The sequence below is a fragment of the Polyodon spathula genome, chromosome 16 (assembly GCF_017654505.1).
Source record: "Polyodon spathula isolate WHYD16114869_AA chromosome 16, ASM1765450v1, whole genome shotgun sequence".
Classification (NCBI taxonomy): Eukaryota; Metazoa; Chordata; class Actinopteri; order Acipenseriformes; family Polyodontidae; genus Polyodon; species Polyodon spathula.
In genome coordinates this window covers 31,554,704-31,579,762 of record NC_054549.1, presented here as the reverse complement: position 1 = coordinate 31,579,762, position 25,059 = coordinate 31,554,704, and the positions used below count along the sequence as shown (strand labels likewise).

General features: G+C 35.5%; 1 protein-coding gene and 1 long non-coding RNA gene across 6 annotated transcripts in view; one reads left to right on the top strand and one right to left on the bottom strand.

The window, feature by feature from the left end:
• The window catches only part of LOC121328852, a 16,370-nt gene extending 2,151 nt beyond the window's left edge, over positions 1-14,219 (top strand). Inside the window, exons 2-3 of the long non-coding RNA XR_005951726.1 lie at positions 13,174-13,758; positions 14,182-14,219. This is a non-coding gene — a long non-coding RNA (uncharacterized LOC121328852). The remainder of the gene's footprint in view (positions 1-13,173; positions 13,759-14,181) is intronic.
• LOC121328851 (forkhead box protein P1-like) overlaps positions 1-25,059 on the bottom strand; it is a 169,245-nt gene that overhangs the window by 108,522 nt on the left and 35,664 nt on the right. The gene's annotated exons all lie outside the window — the stretch shown is intronic.

The window sequence follows — 25,059 nt, the reverse complement described above, 5'->3', positions numbered from 1 at the left end:
TACATTAACTTTTTTTTTTTTTTTTTTTTTTTTTTTTTGTAAAAAAATAGTGTTGATTTGATGGTGCTTTGTGCATGGTTAATCATGGAAAGTTACATTTTTGCTTAAGTATATATGCATTACAGATGGAGTTATTTTATTTTGAATTTTAGTCATATGTGTGTTGTTATGTGTCCCGCTGCACCCCCCACCCCCCCCCGTTTATAACGCTCTTCTGGTTATAACGCTCATATGTGTCTCCCGAGACCCACGTTATAGTGAGGGCGCACTGTGTGTACACTGACATACTTACACACACACACATTATGTAATATAGCATATTATATATATATATATATATATATATATATATATATATATATATATATATATATATATATATATATATATATATATATATATATATATAATGTAATACAGTTTAAATTCTGTGCCCAAATTCCTTCTCTTAGTTTGTGGATTCTGGCTTGTGGTATAGCCTTCTGCACAATTACGAAAATCTGTCCCTTCTCCTGCACACCTCCTACTGGATGAACAGAAAAGCAGAACTGATGCACACCTACCACTACAGAGCTGAAATATTTCACAAAGTAATAGAGCTGAACATAGAACATAAAAAGCATACACCAGACATCTAATGAAATACTGTCCACTGTTACCCCGTCAGCCTTGAAAATAACCAATCTGAATACACTGCAGTGCTACACTCCGGAAGAGGTATCTTGGCAGTACAAATCTGCCATTCCTTAATTTGAAGACTTCGACTGAACCAAACAAAACTGAAGCACAGCCCTGTAAAAGACCTGCAGTCGAGCTTTAGATGCCGAGTGACACATAGTGAAGTGCAGAGTCAAACAAAGTCATTTTCATGCAAGCTGCACTTGCTGGGAGAGAGAGAGAGAGAGAGAAGGAATGAGAAAATAAACGGGGGTGTACAATTTCAAAGGAGAGGGACACAAGCATTCCATTGTTCAAGCCAATTATCAGTGGAAAATAATAACAACAGATGGATCCAGAGTCCTGACTCTTTCTTATGCTCTTTACTTCTGTACAACAGCCTTATGAAATGTGAGAGTCATCTTAGAAAGGCAGGGTAGCCCATAGTAAATGAAACCCAGACTCCAAATGTGTACTTGTGTGAGAAAGCTAAATAATGTTATTTACAGTTTAGATTTTAAAGAAATCAGGAGCATTTACTTTTACACTAAGTACACAAATAAAACTGGACACAACTGTGTTTAAATAAAAGTCCTTACTGTATGGAAGAGAAACTGGTACCATTACTTTTTATGATAAGGTTTTAAAATTGTATTTATTGCATGGAGAAGGACAAAAGAAAAATCTGAAATTCTTGCTAAGTTCAATATTTCATGTTAAGTAGCAACCAGGTTTTATGATCTAAGAATGTTTAAGAAGCCAACGTTTCCTCTGAAAGGAATTATGAATACCACAGTGTTTGCTGGCTCCCATGACGAGTCGCTGCAACAGATGTGACACATGCACAGACATCCAGTGAAGAACCACTCACCCAGCATGCCTTCTCCCTCTTCAACCTAAATACCACAGCATGCGAGGTAGTGCGCGATAGGTACATAACAGCCTGAAACCTCAATCAAGAACGGCAAAAATTAACCTTCCATCCCATTAGGTAATCTGCTTTGTTTATAACGCTCAAGTGATTTCACTATTAAAGGTTTACAAATCAGCAGCAAAGGCGTTCTGAACAGTGAAAGCAATGTCATGTTTTATATGTGTGTGTGCAGCTAGTTGTCTACATCATGCACAACAGTGTTCATTAGTTTATAAATATATGCCAACTGCAAATAATCTATTTTTGTTCCACACCCCCTAAACCAAACCTACACCTTGCCACATTACTAAATAGGGTCTGTAAATTATTTTAGTTGTAAATATTATTTTACTAAGAAATCCCAGACATACTAGTTTTTGCCACCTGCGTCACTTGTTCTCAGTTTTATTCACAGTGGGATTTGTTTGAAAAACCACAAATTAATTTCATTGTGGTAAATGATGTGTCATAATGGCAAAATAAAAAAAAAAAAAACGTATTCTTACCGGTTACCATTGTAAGAACAATATAGTCAGTATATATATATAGATTAATATATATATATATATATATATATATATATATATATATATATATATATATATATATATATATATATAATTTTTTTTTTTTTTTAATAAGGTTAATGACAGAAAAGGGACAACAAACTCCAAGTTGGATTACCATGTGTACAGTTATTTGTTTATTAATTATTTGGTTTTGTGAAAGTATATTCTAGGCAATAGCCCCATTCACATATCATGGATGCATGTGTTTAAAAGAAAATCACGTAGAACAAATGTTAAATTGTATATAACATTTAAATGTTCTGCAAAAAGAACCATCTATACTAAGCATGTTAATCATATATAAAACTTACCTCTAGATTTTTAAAAATGTAACACATTTTTTTGTTTACCTCACTTTGACCTCACATTTAGACACATTATACCTTGAGATGATAAAGTTTTAAAAATCACATTGAGTCACCAATATCTGCAGACTACAGCCACCCCCCCCCCCGGTCAAACAGTCTCTGAATGTCTTAAATATTCATACATAACCTGCAAAAAGACAAACCATCATATACAATGAAAAATTCTACTTCAAAATACTGCTAGTGTGTAAGCAACTCTGTTAACTTTAATAGGAATCATAAACGTCAGTGTGTACACCGTCATTTTTACCATATAATTCTCACTCTGTATAACTTGCACCCTTTGTGTAACGCATGGGACCATGCTGCCTTGGGTTACACACCTTGTAAAGACATCCGGTATAACATAAAGCCCTTGTATACTATGAAAAAACGCCATTTTATTCTAACAGAATACGATAACTTATAAAAGTGTGCACATTATAGTCCCAAAATAGTGGTATTTTACATTGGTTAGAAGGGGCTGTTTTATACTTCTTAATTAGTATAACTAGTCTGGTTTACACTATGTATTTGATTATATTGGGATTTGCTTGAAAACCACTAAGAACATTTCTGTGGTCAAAATAAGTCATACTGAGGTAAGAAAGAAAATTCCCTCATCTTCAAACGTATGGATGTAAACCATTTTTGGGGTTATATATTGTTCATAGAAAAACTGTACAGTCAACACAACACGTTTCAAATGAAGCAGTAACTACTGTTTAATTCCCCTCAATTCGAAATCAACAGAAAAAAATGTTATAATGTTAAAACAATGTTATAACTGAAAAACACAATAATCCCATTCACTAATCTAAACAACACACACACAAACACAAACACATACATATACATATCCATCCCATTTGGTAATCTGTTTTGTTTATAATGCTCAAGTGATTTCACTATTAAAGGTTTACAAATCAGCTGCAAAGGAGCGCTGAACAGTGAAAGCAATGTCATGTTTCCGAGATTATATATATATATATATATGACACGCACACACAATATAGAGCAAAAAAACTGAAACAGCTGAAAAGGCAGTGGGCCGGACATGTAGCAAGAAGAAAAGACCATTGCTGGACCAAAGAGATACTAAACTGTATCCCAAGACATATAAAGTGACCAAGAAATTAAATTAGGAAACACGCCAGAGCAACGTGGATGAGGGACCGAGCAGACAGGCTTTTGCGGAAGGATCTTAGGGAGGCCTTCATCCAGCAGTGGACTGAAAAAGGCTGAAGATGATGATTAGACAGACAGACAGACAGATAGATATATCGATAGAGTAGACGCTTATTAGTAGCAACACTTGTTAAGATCAACCGTCGCTTACAAGCAACATTTCCCTGGGAACACTTTCCTTACCATTAAAAACTCACTTGGTAACAGCAACATAGCCACCACTTAATAGCAACACTGATGTCGTGACATTACATCCATTAAATCACCCACAATTACACTCAAAAGTCTGTACAGTCTGCTCATCAGGTTTGTTTTACAAGGCAGATGTGTTTTCTGCTTGATCATTCCAGTGCTTATTTCCGGCAATGTGTAAAAAAAAAAAAAACCAAACAAAAAACACCTGCTTGCTTTGACGTGATTGCAACTAGAAGAAAATACAGCTGTATAAGAATCATACAAAAGAACAGGCATAAAACAAGAGCAAGGGAAGTGAATGCAAGTACTGTACAAAGCTTGCTTATTGCTTGCTATTATATAGTATCTATTTGTGCAGTTGGGCATTGTTTCCTTCATTATGACAATAACATTTTTTTTTATAAACACGTAACCTACATTTTAAAAAAGTAAAGAAAATAAATGTGCCGGTAGAGGACGAGTTTGATAGATTCATTTTTTTTTAGAAATGTTTTAGAAAGTGTCTTAGCTACAAATATACTTGTAAAGAATGCAGCCTGTACTGCAGCTGTTTTAAGTATCAAAAAAAGCAGGCTGCCTTTGTTAACGCAGTAAAGAGTGAGCGGGCATTCTCGTTGTATCGTTTCCCGTGGCAATACCACGATGATTGCTCTGCAGAGATGACGAGGATGGCGCACACACACATATATACATCTATAAATGTGTGTATGTATGATATAATATATATATATATATATATATATATATATATATATATATATATATATATATAGATATATAGATATATATATATATATATATACAGATACATACTATCTATATATGTTTATGTGTTGAAAAAAAACACCACGGACTGTCAAACTCAATTACATTCTATGCAATTAACGTTATGAATGTATGAATTTATTATTTCAAAAATATGTCTATATAAATAATTTCTAATGTTTTTTTTTCTTCATTTTTTGCACAACAGGAAGTTAACACAATTACAATGTCTTATGGGCAAATCAATTGCCATACAAATGATTTTGCTAAGAACTGAAAAGGCAAGGACAAAAGGAAAGAGATCTTTCACAGAGCTTTATTTTCAGCCAATTTAAGCAAATGAAGTGGCTTTTTAGTACAACGAAAGACATCTGAGAATATCATAATCGTTAAACTGAATATCTCATTAAATTTCCCAGCGAGATGAAGCTAGTTTAATTATATAAGGCATATCATACAGCACAGTAAGTTACTACACAAATGCCATCTTTTTGCAATGCACATTTCATTAAGCATGGCAGCATCTGATACACCAGATTTGATGGGAAACATTGAACAGAAACAGAGCAGACCAGAATAGGTGTTAATAACACATCAGCTTTGCTGGCTGGATATATTCGAATCAATCGACAGATGTGAGGCCAAACAAAAAGAAATGTAGAAATACTTTTGAGTTTTACATTCTTTCTTAGTACATGCTTTGAAGCACTTTTAATAATGACAGGCAATGCACATGATTGCTAATAGAGTTCTCAGGGAATAGCAGCTATTTCATTAGCATTTACATAGATTATTTCATTCTCATTGAAAATATTTTATTGTAATATGTTGCAAGAGAAAAAATTATATATTTAGGTGGATCGCTCATGCTTACCTTTGTACTGAAATAACAAAATAAATTGTCTAAGCCTTTGGGAAAACACACAGTACTTAATTAGTGTTGTAAATTGAATGTTTTTTTCAGGAAGGGTGTCTGTTATAAGAAAAGACAACAGAATAAGACCAATTTTCTTATAAAGTATATTTTTAAAAAATGTGTTCAGCAAAAAACATGGAGTGATTGATAGGAGGGAGGCTTACTGTAGAAGCAACCTTTCCTTTTAAATCAATGTTACTGACTCACCTGGCTCTTCATGGTTTACCAATTTATTTATTTATTTTATTTATTTATTTTTTTTTAAATGAAAATAATAGCAATGCGTGCCAAGAATATTTATATTGCATTATTAGATAACATTCAGGGCTGAGGACGGGACTTAAATGTTTGAACAGTTAAGAAACAAAGAAAGATAGGGAAAAATAAATCTGATAAATAAATAAATAAATAGATAAATAAAAAAATAAAAAAAACATCCAGAGAAAAAAGTACAAACAACTTCTTGCACAGAGTGCCATTGTTAACAATGGTCTGATGACTTAACAAACTTGAAAGCTAAAGACCATTTACCTGATTGCCATGGAAACCATAACTGACAATGCCCCAATTTACATTTCTCTTGGAAATCAGTAAGCAGCCATAGATGTGTGTATAGATTAACCTTGGCAATTAAAAACAATAGTTGTTTTATTTATTTATTTATTTATTTATTTTTTGTTCACTTGGGTATACACACACAGGCTACAGTATACAGTGCAGCTGCCAGCTAAAACTTTCAGGATCTTCACAAATAGACTTATGGGAACTTCATAAAAAAATAAAACCATAACCTTTACTTAACATGGAAACCAACCCTATCATCTTACAAGTATTCTGTTTTGGTCATTTAGTAGGGGTGTACAAAATATATGTGTGATCCATAAACAGTGTTTCTAATAATTGAAGGACTAGAACACCTATTGTCTACCAAATCATTTCGTTTGATTATAAATCACCGAAAGGTTTGTTAATTAATACCATTGTGTGTGTGTCTTTATATGTTAACTACTATCACACAAAATCCAATTTTCCCTGAATTTTTAATTTTATTTGATTTAAGTATACTGAAAATAATGTTTACGAGATATTACCAGTTACAGGTGTGCCAATGGCTGGTTACAAAAAGTATGTTCTCCTCTCCTCTTAATCAGTACGTAAAAGACAGCCTTAAAAGTTACATTGGAATGCACAGTCAAGCTGGATATCCTGCTTGAGTGCAACACAGTCCAAATCCAAACTCCAATAAAGAATTCTGGATCTGCTCCTCCTCTACATGATGAATTACTCCGGTATGGAATAAAAAAATAACTAATTCCAGTTAATTACATTCAAGCTATTACTTACCACAGATCTCAAGGCTTGCACTAGCAATCTTTTAAACTGTTTAACCCAGAAAACTGTACTGCAAGTTATAGTTAGTAGGCTCACACCACTCAAGTTTCAACATTTAATTCCGTGTCTGATAAAGCAAAGCAAACCAGCTTGTTTTTGTTGGGTGTAACATACATTTCTAAAAGAGTGGGGAATTAAAACAAACATCTGCTAAGCAAGGCCACAATAGTGTGTATTGTGTTAGATTCCAAAGTTAAATTATTATGTTTTGGAAGAAATTTCTTAGGCTTTGGAAAAAAACAGTCGTCTAGGCGTTCCAATAATTCCAAAACTCATGCATTCCCACAGTTACCAATCCAGAGGCATTGACATTTCCTTAATAAATATATATATGACACACACAGTGCCTATAGAAAGTCTACACCCCCTTTCAAAATGTTCACATTTTCTTGCCGTATAGCCTGGAATTAAAATGCATTAAAATAGTTATTTTTTTCTTTTTTTTTTTTTTTTTTTTTTTTTTTTTCTAATTCATGACATTCCATAACAATTTGAAATACTATAAATTATAGTTTTGAAAACTGAATACAAATAATTGTGTAGCTCAGATTGAATCGACTGACTAGCCTGAAGACAAATTGACAAGCAAGAAGAAAAGAAACCTTCCTGTACATTAATACATACAGGGCCTATAGAAAGTCTACACCCCCTTTCAAAATGTTCACCTTTTGTCGCCTTATAGCCTGGAATTAAAATGCATTAAAATTGTGTTTTGTTTTTTTTGTTTTTTCATTAACTACGCATCCTACCCCACAACTTTCAAATGAAAAAAATATTCTAGACATTTGTAGAAAATTAATTAAAACATAAAAACTGAAGTACCTTGGTTAGATATATGTCCACCCCCCTCACAATAGTAGTGGTAAATGAGCTCAGGTGTAACCAATCGCCTTCAAAATCACCCATCAAGTAAAGTGGCCTCCACCTTTGTTAAATTGTAGTGATTCACATGACTTCAGGATAAATTCAGCAGTTCCTATAGGTTCCCTCTGCTGGGTAGTGTATTTCAAAGCAAAGACTCAACCATGAGCACCAAGCCGCTTTCAAAAGAACTCCAGGACAAAGTTGCTGAAAGGCACAGATTAGGGGGTGGGTATAAAAAAATATCAAAGGCCTTGAATATCCCATGGAGCACGGTCAAGACAATTATTAAGAAGTGGAAGGTGTATGGCACCACCAAGACCCTGCCTAGATCAGGCCATCTCTTCAAACTGGATGTCCGAGCAAGGAGGAGACTTATCAGAGAGGCTAACAAGAGGCCGATGGCAACTTTGCAAGCGCTACAGGCTTTTATGGCCAAGCTTGGTCAAGGTGTACATGTGACAACATTATCCCAAGCACTCCACAAATATGGCCTGCATGGTAGGATGGCAAGAAGGAAGCCATTACTCAAGAAAGCTCACCTTGAATTCGGTTTGAAGTATGCAAAAAAACACTCAGGAGATTCTGTAGCCATGTGTCAAAAAGGACTAAAATTGAACTTTTTGGCCTAAATGCAACTCGTTATGTTTGGCGCAAACCCAAAACAGCGCATCACCCAAAGAACACCACCCCTACTGTGAAGCATGGAGGTGACAGCATCATGTTATGGGGAAGTTTCTCATCGGCAGGGACTGGGGCACTTGTCAGGAAAATGAATGGAGCAAAGTACAGAGAAGTCCTTGAGGAATACTGCTGCCCCCTGCAAGAAAGCTGAAACTGGGACGGAAGTTCACCTTTCAGCATGACCATGACCCAAAGCACACAGCCAAAGCTACACTGGAGTGGCTAAGGACCAAAAAGGTAAATGTCCTTGAGTAGCCCAGTCAGAGCCCCGACCTAAATCCAATCAAAAATTTGTGGCATGACTTGAAGATTGCTGTCCATCAACGCTCCCCAAGGAACTTGACAGAGCTTAAACAGTTTTCTAAAGAAGAACAGTCACATATTGCTAAATCTAGGTGTGCAAAGTTGGTAGAGACCTATCCCAACAGACTCACAGCTGTAATTGCTGCCAAAAGTCCTTCCACCAAGTATTAACTCAGGGGGGTGGAGACTTATCCAATTATGACCTTTCAGTTTTGTATTTTTAATATATATTTTTTTACCCCAATAAAAACTTTTTTCCCCTTAACAGTGTGAAGTATGGTGTGTAGATAAGTGGGAAAAAAAAATCCTCATTTAAATGCATGAAACTCTGAGGCACTGACGCAACAAAATGTGAAAAAAAGTTCAAAGGGGTGTAGACTTTCTATAGGCACTCTATATATATTTCACATCACATCACAGACACAAGCCAGTCTTTTGCTACTCTAGATTACCCAGTTTTACAATATACCATTCCCCTTGGATTGCATACAAGTAATTAAAATCTGATCAGTTATCACTTAGGCCTACACCGGTATGTATTCTCCTATTCTGTAGCTATAGATTAAGCCAAATCACCAACTTAATTTCCAAAATATTAAAGCACAATATCTGTGTCTTTTCAGCAGTTTTTTTTTTTTTTTCACATGTAGACATTATTATATAACAGAAGCTCAGACATCGAAATGCAGTGACCAGTTCAGTGCTACTTCACACCCTGATGTGGTGAAAAGGTTGATCGAAGAACATTTCTACCTGTAATAGCATTTAGAATTAAAAGATGTACTTGCTAGCCTTTTAAAGTCCATGTCTAGCTTCTCATTAGCAGAACTGATCCAACAGTGCCACTTACAACATGTGGTGCACATAACCAAAAGGGAGACAATGGTAGTCTTTAACTTTCCAATTTAAAAGCTATAGAAAAGAAAGACAGTGAGAGTGATTGTGATGCTTAAGCTGATGCAAGGCAGAAAAATGAAATGACAGGTTGTGTTGGAACCCTCCTGTATACTCTTGTCATAGTAATGTTTAATGATCCAACTATTCAATCCAACCCAAACACACCCTACAAACATCTTGCTTTAACATGCAGAAGCCCTTATTTTTCATGTGAAAAACGTGACTTAGTGTTTCTATAAGAAAATGTGTGGTGCTATACTTTCTTTCTTTTGAATGACACCACTCTTTAAACACTTTTTCACTTGGAAATCGGGTTTATACAGCAATCTTCGCCCTATCTAACTTAAGGCTTTGAAAAGTTAACAGAAATTAACAGTAAAATGCCTTTTTGTTGATGTCATATATACCACCTGTTTACTGTGCCATATAACAATAAAGATGAACAATAAGGCAATGCAGGTTATCAGAGTCCTAGCAGAAAGTAAATTACCTGTTTGAGGCAGTAGAAAAAAACGGCAACTAAAATCAAAGCATGTGGAATTGCTTGTAGATGTTTTAAAAGGGTGCACAAAAAACTGCATGGGAGATGCACAGCCTTTGACCACTGGACAGAAAGCTAGGGATATTACATTTTTTAAATGTTTTTTGTTTGTTTGGAGTATAGAAAGATTACACCAATGGGCCCCAGACACCATGTTACAGTCCTCTGCAAAAGTGCCGAATAGTGAATTAATGTTCAGAATATACAGTTTAGAATGTCTTTATATTTGAATTCAATATTTAATAATAAACCTGAAAACTATCACTCACTAAAATCGGTGAATGAAACATCCCAACTGGACTTTACACAATTGTTTACTATTCACATCCAGAAAGATTTGTAAAAAAGTGACTTCCTAATTCCACTTACTTTGATATCAGCCAGTGTATCATCTTTTTTTTTTTTTGCAATGACATAACCAATTATGTGTCTCCCCACAATCTGTACATATAATACCTGTATATGTTTTTTTTGGGCCAAAATAATTTTAATTCTAATAAAACATTTCATTATCTTTAGGATCATATAAATAAGGCATTATATTGCTACTAAATCACAATGTCTTTGTATATTGTAAAAGCATCAGTGTTAACAGGTATAACCAGAGTATTCATGTTACATTCCTGTTAATACAAATTAATGATGTGATGAAGCTGTATCTTTTATGGATCACTGCTTAGTAAAAAAAAAAGAACAGTGATCCTCTGTTCTGTAAAATATTCCTATAAAATCCAGCTTTGGCTTTTCCTGTTTGGGTATAGGTTTTGTGCCTCTAGACCAGTGGTCAGCAACCTTTCACAAATAACGGGCTGAATTAACATGGCTTGGCCACTCTGGTGCAGAAAAGTCATCTCATTCCGCAGCTCGAAGAACCGTTTGAGAACCTTACCGCGACTGAGCCACCTCACTTTTGTGTGATACATGATAGCTCTATATTCTGCTTCAATTTCAGCAAGAAACTGTTAAAATTGACGATGGTTCAAGCCATAGCCCCGGATGACATTCACATTTGAAACAACCATGTTCATGACGGATTCCCACTGTAACACTGTACTGCACAATGATTGCTGGTGTATAATGCAGAGGGAAGGTCAACATTCAATTTTTGCATTTCACTGTTAATGCGTCCTATTACACCAAACTTGCTTCCTGTCATTTCAGAAGCTATCCATTATTATGCTTCTCAGTTTCTCCCAGTTCAGTTGAAGCATGTTAATTGTTTCACACACCTTGAGAAATAAGTCTTTCTCTGTGGTTGTCCCCTTCAAACTCTGAAGCGCACCAAGCTCCTCGGTCACCTCAAACATTGCATCAATTTCTCGCACAAATATGAGTAGTTGGGCTGTATCTGACACGTCACTGCTCTCATCAAGTGCCAGTGAAAAGTATTCAAACGTTTTGGCCTTTTCTTGCAGTCCACAAAGCAAATCCACTCCTATACCTGCAATTCGTCTTCCGCCATCAGCAATCAAGTTTGCCACATGACAACTGCTCAAACAGGTTTTGCTCAACACACCTATTAAATATTCTGCTGATTAGATAAGCCTTTTCTCAAAGCTTCTATTTTGTTACTCCTAAGTTGCCCTTCCAAGCAGTAATACTTGTCTTTATGATGTGTGTCGAAATGATGCCTGATATTGACTTGTCTTTGCATTGCACAAACAAGTAAATTATTGGTCCACTGATCGGTGAACACTCGGCGCTCGCTATCAGCGTTCCTTTTCTTTGATGGCTTCGACAGCGACATGGCAGAGGGTGGCTCCTTCACAGAAATACCACAGTCGTGAGAGCTGTCACAAGTGGCTCGGCTACGCCTGAAAAAAATAAATCTCTCTCTTGCCGTGTTAGGTGGGCCAGATTAAATCTCTTTGCTGATTCTTGTTCTAGACAATTTCAATGTTTAAATAATAATTGAGATTCATTAATTAATGTTCATTTCTTTAGTCTTTAAAATGGTTGACTGGTGCTGAGAGGTAGAAGGCAGGCAAAGAGAAAACATGTGTACAAGATTACATTTAGAAAGTGAATAAACTCACTGTGCTCATTAGCTCTCGGTAGTCCTGTTTTTTTATGTATGTATGTGCATTCAGTGAAACCATTTTACTGAACATAATGTTTATAATAAAACCTGCAATATGGTTATATAGTATGCACCCTGATTGTAAACAGCATTACTGAGTTATCTTGTCATTTATTTTGTATATTTTTCACCTTTGGTAATAATAACCTATCAAACCTACTTTTTGTCTTCAAATGTTATATTATCAATAAGCCACTCCAGGGTGTGAATAATTGCACACACCCTGCCATGGTTCATTGTTTAAATAATGTATTTCCCTGGTGAATCACTACAATTTCTATACACGTTTGAAAAAGTAAAATGGATGCAATTATTTCTGTTAGAAAAGCAGAAAAGTCACTCCAGGACAAGCATTCATTAACCACATAACACTCCCCCATTCAAATAACACAGTTTAAAACAAATAAAAATAAAAAATAAAGCACTCTTTGCTTTTACAGGGAAGTGGTCTAATATACCAGTAAATATGTCAAGCAAAAAACTACCACAAAATAAATAAAATGTTTAGGGATTAAGGCGTTTCTTTAAAAAAAAAAAAAATGTTTTTGATATGCTTAATTGTGTTACGATACCAAGATTTATTAACAGTGTCACATAACTTTAACCTAACATTATGTAAAGCTGTGCTCTTTATACAATAAATATCTCTGTGTACAAGCTAGTAAAGTTAATTATGTTTCTTGTCATTATTTATCACACTACCTTCTTTCAACTGCATTCAATATTAGGGCAGGCATCAATGAATGAAACTTTCATAACTAGTATTAGTATATTTTTCCCCTACCACAGTGTATTTTGTAATACAGTATTATGATTTCCACAAAAGGGAATTTTTTTTCTTACCACCTCTACTTATGTTTTACAGACAGAGCGACACAAAGAGGATACTAGAATTGCTGCACTGCAGAATCTACACACAAAACTGAATTCAAGTAATTTCTGTCTCATCCCTACATCGCAGTCTGTTGAATTGCCTCTCCATAAACTTACAAATCCCTTAGCTGAAAAAAAAAAAAAGTTTTATAGTATTCTGTTACTGTCCTATACTTGTATTTTTACATAAAATTAAAAAATGCCTAACGATTAGTAAAACAATAATTAAAAAAGAGATTTGTTCTTGCATTTTAAAATATATTAAAAAACACCAAATGACTGTAAGAGTCTGTTCCAGCTGTTAAACTTTGTCATTCTGTTTAAAGAAAAAAGAAAGCCAAAATCTGTTTCCTTAAGCCGAGGAAACATGGAAAAAGCCCATCCTGCCAGTGGAAAAAGCCCATCCTGCCAGTGGAAAAAGCCCACTGCTGTGGTTTCTTGCTGAGGCAGCAAAAGTTCTCAGAAAGGGAAGTTGCTGCCAACTCAAATACCGTTTTTCTTTCACACCCAAGAACAAAATGAGTGCATGCTGAAGGCTTCCTGAGGGCTCACTGCAGCTGGAATTCACTGAATAAAGGTAACTAATGTCAGAGCTACTGTAAACTTGCTCTCTGCTTCTGTCAGCAGGACGTCTCTAATGAAAGCAAAAATATTCCTTTAGTCCCCCTCAATAGATAGCACTGTCACTATTTTAACGTCAAAGCTAAAAGTCCTGCATATTATTAAAAAACAATAAACAGTGACTATTTTCCGTAATCCTGCTAAATGCCGCAGATGGGAATGATCTTTCAACTTATAAAAGTCGGGGTTAACAATATCAAGTCTCAAACTTAATTAAAATGTACTTGAATTTCTGCCCCATGTGTGACATCAGAAAGGAAACCAGTCAAATTTGCCGTTGAGGTTCTTAAGTTTTTAGACATTTAAACTTTTTTTTTTTTTAATTTAGTAGTTGCCAATTGATTTTTACCCCATTTTTTTTTCTCCCAATTTGAAATAGCCAATTGTATTATTTTAAGCTCAACACTACCACCCCCGCACTGACTCGGGAGCGGCGAAGACGAACACACACTGTCCTCTGAGACACCTCAGAGCTACAGCGTCGGAGGACAACGCAGCTCCGGGCAGCTTACAGGCAAACCTGCAGGTGCCCGGCCAGACTATAGGGGTCGCTGGTGCACGATGAGCCGAAGACACCCTGGCCAACCTATCCCTTCCCCATCCGGGCGACGCTTGGCCAATTGAGCGCTGCCTCTTGGAAACTCTCATTCACGGTCGGCAGTGGAATAGCCTATGTCCTTTCTGCAATTCTTTAAGCACTCACACAAAGACGAGCCACCTGGTTTGCTAGGACCAACCACAGCTTTGCAGCTTTAACCAACAAAGACTTTCCTAAAGTTCACTTCCCATTTCTTAAAAAAAAAAAAGTTACTAGCTGGCAATATCATTTAACACCCAAGACTGATGATTGTCATATTCTTTCTATCAAAACAAACTATACAAAAAATCAGCACATAAGAAACAGATTATTACATGTATTTATTTTGAAATGCTTTTCATATGTGGTTTGTTTCCATGTGAAATATAAAAATGTCATATCAACAATTAATGATGATAAAGTTTATTCCCCTACTATTCCCCAAACAAACAGTAGAAATTACTTAATCAATGCCTGCTTGATGATTGATGCTCTGTCATTTTTTTCAACTCCATCGGTACTTTTTTATTATTATGCAGGTGAACGTGCCACAGATACCCACTGTAGCCCTTCACTTTCTCAGGATGTAATTCTCTGATGCCAGGTAGCTGCCAACGTCCTTGCAGCCAATGGCAAAAAGGTCAATAAGTTCACATTAACTGTGGAGTGTAACTACCCTGAACATCTGGTCATGAATGAGCGGATTGCCCACTAACTCACAGCGTTGGGCAGCCGATGAAAAATTCAACATTTTCCTTGCTGGCACAGTTGTTTAACAGAATTCTCCTGAGCTTCCAGAATTATATTAAGGAAATTTCACTGCAGCAATCTATATCTGTGAGAACAGCTGGTGTTTCAAAGGGATCTACTGCCTTCAGTTAGCTGGGGACCTTACATTGGATCGTGCTTCTTATACACCATTTGTCCTTGAAATCAGTGTTAAAAACTAAGGTAAAAATAAGAAAGCAAGAATTATATTTACTGATTACAGAACACAAAGGTATGAAGTCCAGCTATGAATAACAAAGGCGAACGACACAGATAAAATGTACAAAAGAGCATTAAACACTGATAAACCCGCCAAAAAAAAAAAAAAAAAAAACACTGGATGATGTTGGGAGTCCAACACAGTTTTACTACTAAACTGCACAAGTAAAAAAATTGTGAACCATTAACAATCCTCACCCCTAGATTAAATTAACAAAATATACCATGGCTATAGCCATATTGTGACATGTTATTACATTTCAGCATAGTTATATTAATTGTGCCAAGAAAGGTTTAGATTTTGTTGAAAATATATACACTGGCACTAAAACTGTTTACAAGAATATTTCCCATTAAAATATCAAACATCTTTGTCAAAAGACATAATTCTAACCTATCTGAGAACATACTGTTTTGTCCTTTGTCCTTTCCTGTCAATAAATATAATGTAATCTTTACATCTTTTTCCTAGGAGTTAAATTGGTGAAACGTTAGTCATTCATTAACAAGGAAGTGACATTTTCGACCAAGTGCTAAAAATAAACGATTACCTAACACACAGAAATGTCACTTCTGTCTCAAACAGCTTACAAAGTGTTGTTAGCAGTTATTACCTTATCTGTTCTATATTCATTTTAAAAAATGAACTGCTTTCTTAAACACTTTAAAAAAACTTGACTATTAAACTATACATCTCTTGTAGAAACGCCTTGCAACAAGGCCAGTACATATACTAGTAGAAATCAGTGTCACTGTACAGTTAATTGCATTTTAACTAAAGATGTGTGGTTGTCATTTTCAGCTACAATGGAATGCATCATAAGCAAACTGCAGGTTTCCTGTTAGTTGAGACACTGAGCTGGTATAAAATACAAAAATTGTTTAAATGAGGAAAGATTGAATAAAAGACTTGTGTTTTCATAAGTTTGTAAAGCTTTGTTTAAGATTAGCCCTTTTACCGTCTGTTTAAGTGGGTATTTACCATGTACAGTCAGACACGTTTTAAATGAATAAGCAGACTTCATTTAGTCTTTATAGTCATCTTTATATTTTATTTGCAAATTTGACATTGGGTTTCAAGCATAGAATTCTACTGCAGTGGTTTACAATGCATCAAGATGCCACACAGTGAATGATAAAACTTTGTGAAACCCAATGCAGGATCTCCCTGAAGCAGGACTCCCTTAAACATTTAGTAAAATACAATGTAGTTTAGGATTTTAGTTTTCAGGTCTACAAGATGTATAGAGTAGTATTACTATCATTGTAATAATGGATATAGTGTGATATACTGTAGAATGATGCAACATGTAGTGTGGATTTTGTTTCTTCGATTTCAAATATTAGATATTCTAGCTACTCATTCTGTCAATGTCAAGCACAGATATTATATTAAAAAAAAAAGGAGAATTTTATTAATTTTATGTATTCTTTATTTCTTTATTTTTTAAATTTTTTTATGGCATTTTTTTGATGAAGTTCCATTTTTACCATGCTGCTGGAGTTCACCTTGCTGTGGTAACTCTTTGCTTCAGTATATGTTTATTGAAAAGCAGTTTTTTGATTGTATTTGAAGCAAAGTTCTTCCCCAAGGAGTTTATATAACTCTAAAATATAAAGTACTGTATGAAGTTAGAGGCATCCAGTCATATTGTGTAGACCTCTTATCATCACATACAGCACAGTTGGCTCTGTATGAATTTCATAGACAGTAAAGGGGACGCTAATTTATCATGGTCTTGTGTGCAACTGTGTCATTCACACCAAGAAGCCCTGACTGGTATGTGCAAAGGCATTTGCTCCCATTTCAAACTGCTTAGTTAAGAATAGGAAAAAAAAAAAAAAAAAAAACCTTTAAGGACTACATCTGGTCTTTAATAAATCACTGCATGTTGTCTTCCTGCCAACACCTCTCCTTCATCTAACTTACATCTTCACAATGAGATGGGAAATCACACATAATGCCTGTGACAAACAACCATAATTATGTCATAGGTATCCATTTAGGGTTGCCAAGTGTTCACAAAGGAAAAAATAATGAACAACAGACTCTACAGTTAGCACACAGATCAGCAACTTCAGGTTAGGTACAAATAAGACAAAATAATTGACACAAGTCAAATCTCAAGGTATGTTGTACTTTATTTTCAATAAAACATGAGACGGCAAGACCAAACAGATGGTTTGGCATCAGTAATATGCCAATCTTTATTAATACTCTCACTTCATAATGGACCAAGCATTTCATCTGTTATTTCTTTATCAGTAATACTGGAATTCAAAAAGTGCTAAAATTAAGAATATTTTAAAACCAATACAGGTGATGTAAGCATTCACAATTACTAATACATGTTGCTGTATCCCCCCAATTAGAACTTTAGAATGACGTATGACAATTTTTAAATATATTTTTCAGCATGCAGTTTATTATATTATGCATGACTCAATTATTTTTATATTGTATTTGAAAAAAGTCATTATGTCATACACTGTTAAAAGGCTTACAATCTATGTCATACACTATGCTTAACATATTTATTTGACTGCTTTTCATAAAGTTATTCTCATTTTCTTCTCTCTTCCTACACCCTTCTAAACAGCTCAGTACTGTCATGCAATCTCTCACCATGACACCATCTTGTTGTGCAAAAGTCCCCTTAAATTCTGGAAACGCCTTTGCAATTCAATTGGTGAATAAACAGAAAATCAAGTTTGGAACATGAATGTAACAGTGGAATAAAATAACAGGGGTCAACATACATTAACAAATACAGTATCAGCTATTCTTTTGAAGCAGATGAGTGTATCGTTCAACCAATCTTTTAATGTGGCAGGGATGTATTTTAATTGCAATTTAAAGCTCAACATTGCCTTTTTATATTGTATAGTTAACATCAATATTTTTACCGATATTCTTTCATTCGTGTTTGTTGAGGGAACTGTAATTGACTGTTTTGTTAAGTCGATATGTGTGCTTATATTAAATAATATTCTGTGCTGTATAACATCAGTAATTTTCTTTTATTACCAGCAAACTGTCGACTGCAAGGAAAAGTAACCCTAGTAAATATAACTGCTAACATGACACACTTGCATTGCTGACATTTAACAATTTCAGAAGAAAATCCAAATGAAAGTGCTGTGGAGTTATACAATTTCTCTTAATGAGAAACCTTTCTACTTCTAAACCTTGGCAAGATAGCCATAATGAACGGTTTCATCCTTTAATAAAGTAATTGTTACAGTTATTAAAGATGAATCTAAAAATCAGAGGCTAGATGACAAAATAATGAATTACTAAACGTGGGCTTTAAATAGCTGCGAAATTAAATCTTCCCTGAAAACCTTCCTTCTGGATGAATTGGATCATTATTTCATATAAAATACTGGGGGTTAGCATGTTCTTGACAAAATACGGTACATCAAAACCAAGGCACAATTTAATTAAAACTTTATAATAGGGGTGCAACAATTAATCGATTATTGATCACCTGTCCTGAAGTTTTACCGAGCTTCAATTACATTTGGTGAATCGATGCTTCGAATCAGTACCCAATTTTAAGTCTCCTGTTGCCGATTTGCATTAAAATCTTGAATGTGAGTGTGCTGCTTTTAGTGCTAGTACAGTAGATTAGTGCGTTGCTAGGATACACACCTCAAGCCTACATTACACGTTGGAAAAGACAAATCAGAAGTAGGCCAAGTATTCACTTTTATATATATATTATATATATATATATATATATATATATATATATATATAATATATAAATAATTAAATTAAAAAGCAACACGGTTTTGTTTTGCTTTTATCTATTAGGATGCAGTGTGGTTTAGTGGTTAAAGTCCAGGGCTTGTCACCAGAAGGTCACTGGTTCAAATCCCACCCTTACAACCGACTGACTCACTGTGTGACCCTGAGCAAGCCACTTAACCTCCTTGTGCTCCATCCTGCGGATGAGATGTTAAATCAATGTCCTATTGTAAGTGACTCTGCATATAATGCAGTTCACAGCCTACCTCTGTAAAGCGCTTTGTTTAACTATTATGCACAATGGTGTTTTTAGTTATTAGATCTTCTGTTAAAAAAAAAAAAAAAAAAAAAAAAAAAAAAAAAACTTCTAATCTTGGTCAGTCTTGTCAATAAAACTTCTCACAGTGAGTTTGGTTTACTGGAAATAAACACACAGCAGTGCGATACTTTCGTTGTCCCTACTCGAGATTGCCTCCCAGTAAATCAAGTGTTAAGTCATAAACTTATCAGCGTGTTTCTTGCTTACAGATTATGTAAGGGCCAGATCAATTGAGCCTAGACCCATCACTACCCTTGCCTTCCTGCCAGGAAGGGAGCAGTCAGACAGCATTTCTGGTTCCTTCAACATATTCCCTTCTCAAGCATCGTAACTAAGGATGGGGTTTTAGGTACTCAGTGGCTTTTTGCCACTTAGCAGTAAATGACTGCAGTGAAATACAGACTAAAGCCATCTACCAGCAGTAACTGTACATCTTTGTTATAACCTTAAGCTTGATGTACATGTATTGTCAAATAAAGTTATTTATTTTTTTTAAATCATCATTAGACATTGTCTACAGTAAGAAATACATCTTTATAGAAGATTTTTGTTTGGTCCTGTTTACAGGCCTTTGCACTTCTTTTGATTGTGAAGAGCTTTGAGATGGCTTTGCCATGAAAGGCACTATATAAAAATAATTTAATTGACTGATTGATTGATTAGAGTGTTTACATACGCTTGCAGTTATTACAGGCTTGACAAGTTAGATATGCTTCAAGTACTATTAACAGAGTGAAGGGACTTCTGTTAGTTTAAATGAATATTGTAAATGTCGTTTGAAAAACTGATTTGTATATACTGTTTCTCAGATATAAAAGTGCGTATAACTAAATTCCATGCACACTAATGCATTTGTGCTTTTGGAAGCAAGTTGCCAGTCAACCAATGCATGCACTGTGGGAGTAGGTTAGTGCAAAGATAGTGTTCACTGTGAGGAATTGTATAATGTCATAGGCAGCGTTTGCTGTTTTTAAAATGTCCAGTTTCAGTTCACTTTTACAGGCATACGCCCGACAACTCAAAACAAGAAAAAAAAACAACAAAAAAAACACCCTAAGAAACGTTTTCTTTAATTACCCAAAACAACAGCCTTTACTACATGTAGATACTAACCCGGATTTAAATGACTTCCACAATGAAGTAACAGGGCAGGTGGTGTACAGTACAAAGAATTCACATAACCAAAGTATGCCTTTTTTAAAATAATATGACCATAAGTTCTTTACTGAACAGCAGCCTGGTTCAAACTGTACTGTGTAGTTCCTACACACTGCCCCAGTCTGTTTTTATTTAACTCTGATAGTACATTCACAAACCAACAAATGTTGTTGTCTGTTTACTATATGCTTCAATTGATTTTAACAAGTTCAAATTTATTTGCAACTTCTTTTACTTTACAATTAGTGTTACCTACAGACAGACTACATTATTTAACACTGAAACCTGCTTGCCACTTTCAGGGTTATTTAGAATTAAAATGTTGATGCAAATTATGTTCTGGCACAGTAAGTAAAATGAAAAATAAAAAGGGGGATTGCCTTCTTCCCCACATTTTGTTTTTGTTATGCCGATAAAATTCTACAGGAAATAGATACAGCTGTCATATTGTCACCCGTATATACAGAAACTGTATGTGGTACAGCCTCTTTAAATCCTCTGGGTTCAAGTGATGAATATTCCCACAAGATTAAGACCCACCTAATATCCGATTCAAGCATAACAAACAACATGCAACCACCAAACTTGTGCAAGACACGTATACTTCACATTCTTTTTAAAGTGGATACATTTAATAAACACTAAACTAAAACCACAATTCCAGTACTGAAAGAGCTTTTTTTTTTTTCTTTTTGCTTAAACAGGAAACTATGTGCTGGCAGTGCATAATTGAAATGATAACTTCTTATCTACAGTAATAAGCAGAGCAAACTCACTGGTTCATGCAAAGGAAGTGGTTTGGAAGTGGTTTATATATATATATATATATATATATATATAATATATATATATATATATATAATATATGTCTTATTTATTTATTTAACATCAGAATTCTAGTTTCTTCCGTAAAAACAACTCATACTAAAGAGCTCACGAAAACCACAGAGATTACTGTTTTGACGCAGTCCAAACTAGTGTTTAGGACAGGCCCGTGTGAAAAAGGATGGCGCGTGCTTTGAAAATGATAAATGTGCTGTTGATAAGTTTCATTTTCGCCACGGCAACTGAATATTTCGGAGGCATATTCAGCCTCCTCATTTATGTTAAGCGACTTAGTGGGTGGAGTGAGTACTGAGTAGTTCTGGCAATGATGTCAAGGTATCTATTTTAATGTCAGCGTCTTTCAAAGCATTAAAAGCTACTTTTCTCTTAATCAAAATCAGTAAAAAGGAGTAAAAATCCTGAAGGAGACAACCATATATACAGGGGTTTAAAGTTAAGTTACTTTTAAAAGGTACTTGATTTATCATCATTAAAATCTAAAAACAATGTTATTTACTGCAAAGTTATTCAGGTGTGGTTAAGGGGTACATCATACTGTAGCTGACAATGAGATATTAGGGTAGGGCTATTTGAATGTTTAAGCACTAGTTTAATTACTGATCACTTTAGTCCTAGATCACACTTGAATGACCCTAATCAGCATACAGAAAAACATACAGAAAGCTGTAGTGCATTCCACAATTAAGGTTGACTGCAACAGAAAAGGGACCTTCAGATTACATAGATTATAAGGAACCAGCTCCAGAAGTGTGTATGCTGAAAAACCATTATTTACACACACACACACACACACACACACACACTTTTTAGGGTTAGTTCCAGACAACTGTCTAATAATGGCAGTAAATCAGTAAACAACAATAAATCTTTGGAATTTGATGTTTCAAATGGCTCAGCCTGTTTTTAAGGTGGGAGTATACAATGGACTCTGGTAGCTGAGGAATGTAACATTACCTACGTTTGCTCGACTAACACAGCATGCATAGATACCTCATGGACACTGGAGTTCATTCACGAGTCCGTAAATGTTAAAAACATTGATTAACTTACCAGGAATGTATCTTATTAGAAGAGATTTGACATAGGATGGTCAGGTAGGCGTCTGATTGAAAGATTAATGATTTATTGTTTTATACTATATGTAGATTTTGCTGTCAAGTGTTACCATAGTCGTTAAATCCACTTTAAAGCATATCTACTTGATATATACATTTTACAACCTCCTTCTCTCTTAGTACAAATCTACTGCTTCACATTGACAATTGAAGTTAGAGTAGGATAATTAATCCATATATAGTCTGACATATTATATCACCCACCTTAATTAAAATCATTAACCTTCGTGCTAATAATGTAAAGCAAAAAACTGTAATTTGGGGCCTAAAACACTTTCTAAAGGCTTCAAATGACAACCGTTAGTACCGGCTGATCTCTGGAGGCTAAACTACTGTTGATTTAGATTCCCACTGACCTCTGGTACTGCGCCACCTATCCTGCTTCACAGCATTCCTATATAACCCAGTAACTTTCAGTAAAACATACAGCCTAATGATTTCTATTGTACATAAAGCTATTTTATGAAGTGTTTATTACACTGAACAAAAATATAAACATAAGATGCAACAATTTCAAAGATCTTACTGAGTTACACTTCATATAAAGAAATCAGTCAATTGAAACAAATTCATTAGGCCCTAATCTATGGATTTCACATGACTAGGAATAGAGATATGCATCTGCTGGTCACAGATACCTTAAAAAAAAAAAAAAAAAAAAAGATAGGGGCGTGGAGATTCTGAAAACCAGTCAGTATCTGGTGTGACCACCATTTGCCTCATGCAGCGCGACACATCTCCTTCACATAGAGTTGATCAGGCTGTTGATTGTGGCGTGTGAAATGTTGTCCCACTCCTCTTCAATGGCTGTGCAAAGTTGCTGGATATTGGCGCGGGAACTGGAACACGCTGTTGTACACGTCGATCCAGAGCATCCCAAACATGCTCAATGGGTGACATGTCTGGTGAGTATGCAGGCCATGGAAGAACTGGGGCATTTTCAGCTTCCAGGAATTGTGCACAGATCCTTGCGACATGGGGTCGTGCGTTATCACGGTGAAACATGAGGTGATGGTGGCGGATGAATGGCACGACAATGGGCCTCAGGATCTTGTCACGGTATCTCTGTGCATTCAATTTCAATTGTGTTCTTTGTCCGTAGCTTATGCTTGCCCATACAACAACCCCATCGCAACCATGGGGCACTTTGTTCACAACGTTGACATCAGCAAACCGCTCACCCACACGACACCATACACGCTGTCTGCCATCCGCGGTACAGCTGAAACCGGGATTCATCCGTGAAGAGCACACTTCTCCAGCGTGCCAGTGGCCATCGAAGGTGAGCATTTGCCCACTGAAGTTGGTTACGACGCCGAACTGCAGTCAGGTCAAGACCCTGGTGAGGACGACGAGCACAGAGATGAGCTTCCCCGAGAAGGTTTCTGACAGTTTGTGCAGAAATTCTCTGGTTGTGCAAACCCACGGTTTCATCAGCTGTCCGAGTGGCTGGTCTCAGACGATCCTGCAGGTGAAGAAGCCGGATGTGGAGGTCCTGGGCTGGTGTGGTTACATGTGGTCTGCGGTTGCGAGGCAGGTTGGACGTACTGCCAAATTCTCTAAAACGACGTTGGAGGCGGCTTATGGTAGAGAAATGAACATTCAGTTCTCTGGCAACAGCTCTGGTGGACATTCCTGCAGTCAGCATGCCAATTGCACGCTCCCTCAAAATCTGTGGCATTGTGTTGTGTGACAAAACTGCACATTTTAGAGTGGCCTTTTATTGTCCCCAGCACAATGTGCACCTGTGTAATGAGCATGCTGTTTAATCAGCTTCTTGATATGCCACACCTGTCAGGTGGATGGATTATCTTGGCAAAGGAGAAATGCTCACTAACAGGGATGTAAACAAATTTGTGCACAAAATTTGAGAGAAATAAGCTTTTTGTGCATATGGAAAATTTCTGGGATCCTTTATTTCAGCTCATGAAACATGGGACCAACACTTTACATGTTGAGTTTATATTTTTGTTCAGTGTATTTATTCTTCAATTTAAAAAAAATAAATAAATCTGTGTCTTCATTTACAATATTTATAAAGTACAATATAAAGTTAGGGCACTTTTAAAAGACTAAAGCCAAAAAGTCTACACATCTAAAAGATAAAAATATCTAAATGTAATACTAACAATATAACTTAATTGTAAATCACTCCGAAAAAGGATTCCAGTGTCACTTTGCGAGAATACGGTGGAATTTCTGTTTCTTGAGACAACAAGTACATTACCTTTGCTGTCAAAACCTCCCTTAGGAATATCAGTTTAACTTGCAGGAGGCAAGCAGTGCATCAATACGCTCCAAGAATGAGAAAAGCCACTCAGGGTAAAATGAATCTGTTTCATCCCATCATAAATTTATACCAATATGATTTCTTACATGACACGGCTTTAGACAATGGCAAATCTTTTTAAAAAGCTCTGTGAAAACAAATGACATTTAGCATTCTAACAGTAATCTGTATATAAAACACATCTTTAAATCCAGAGAAAGTGTATGATCAC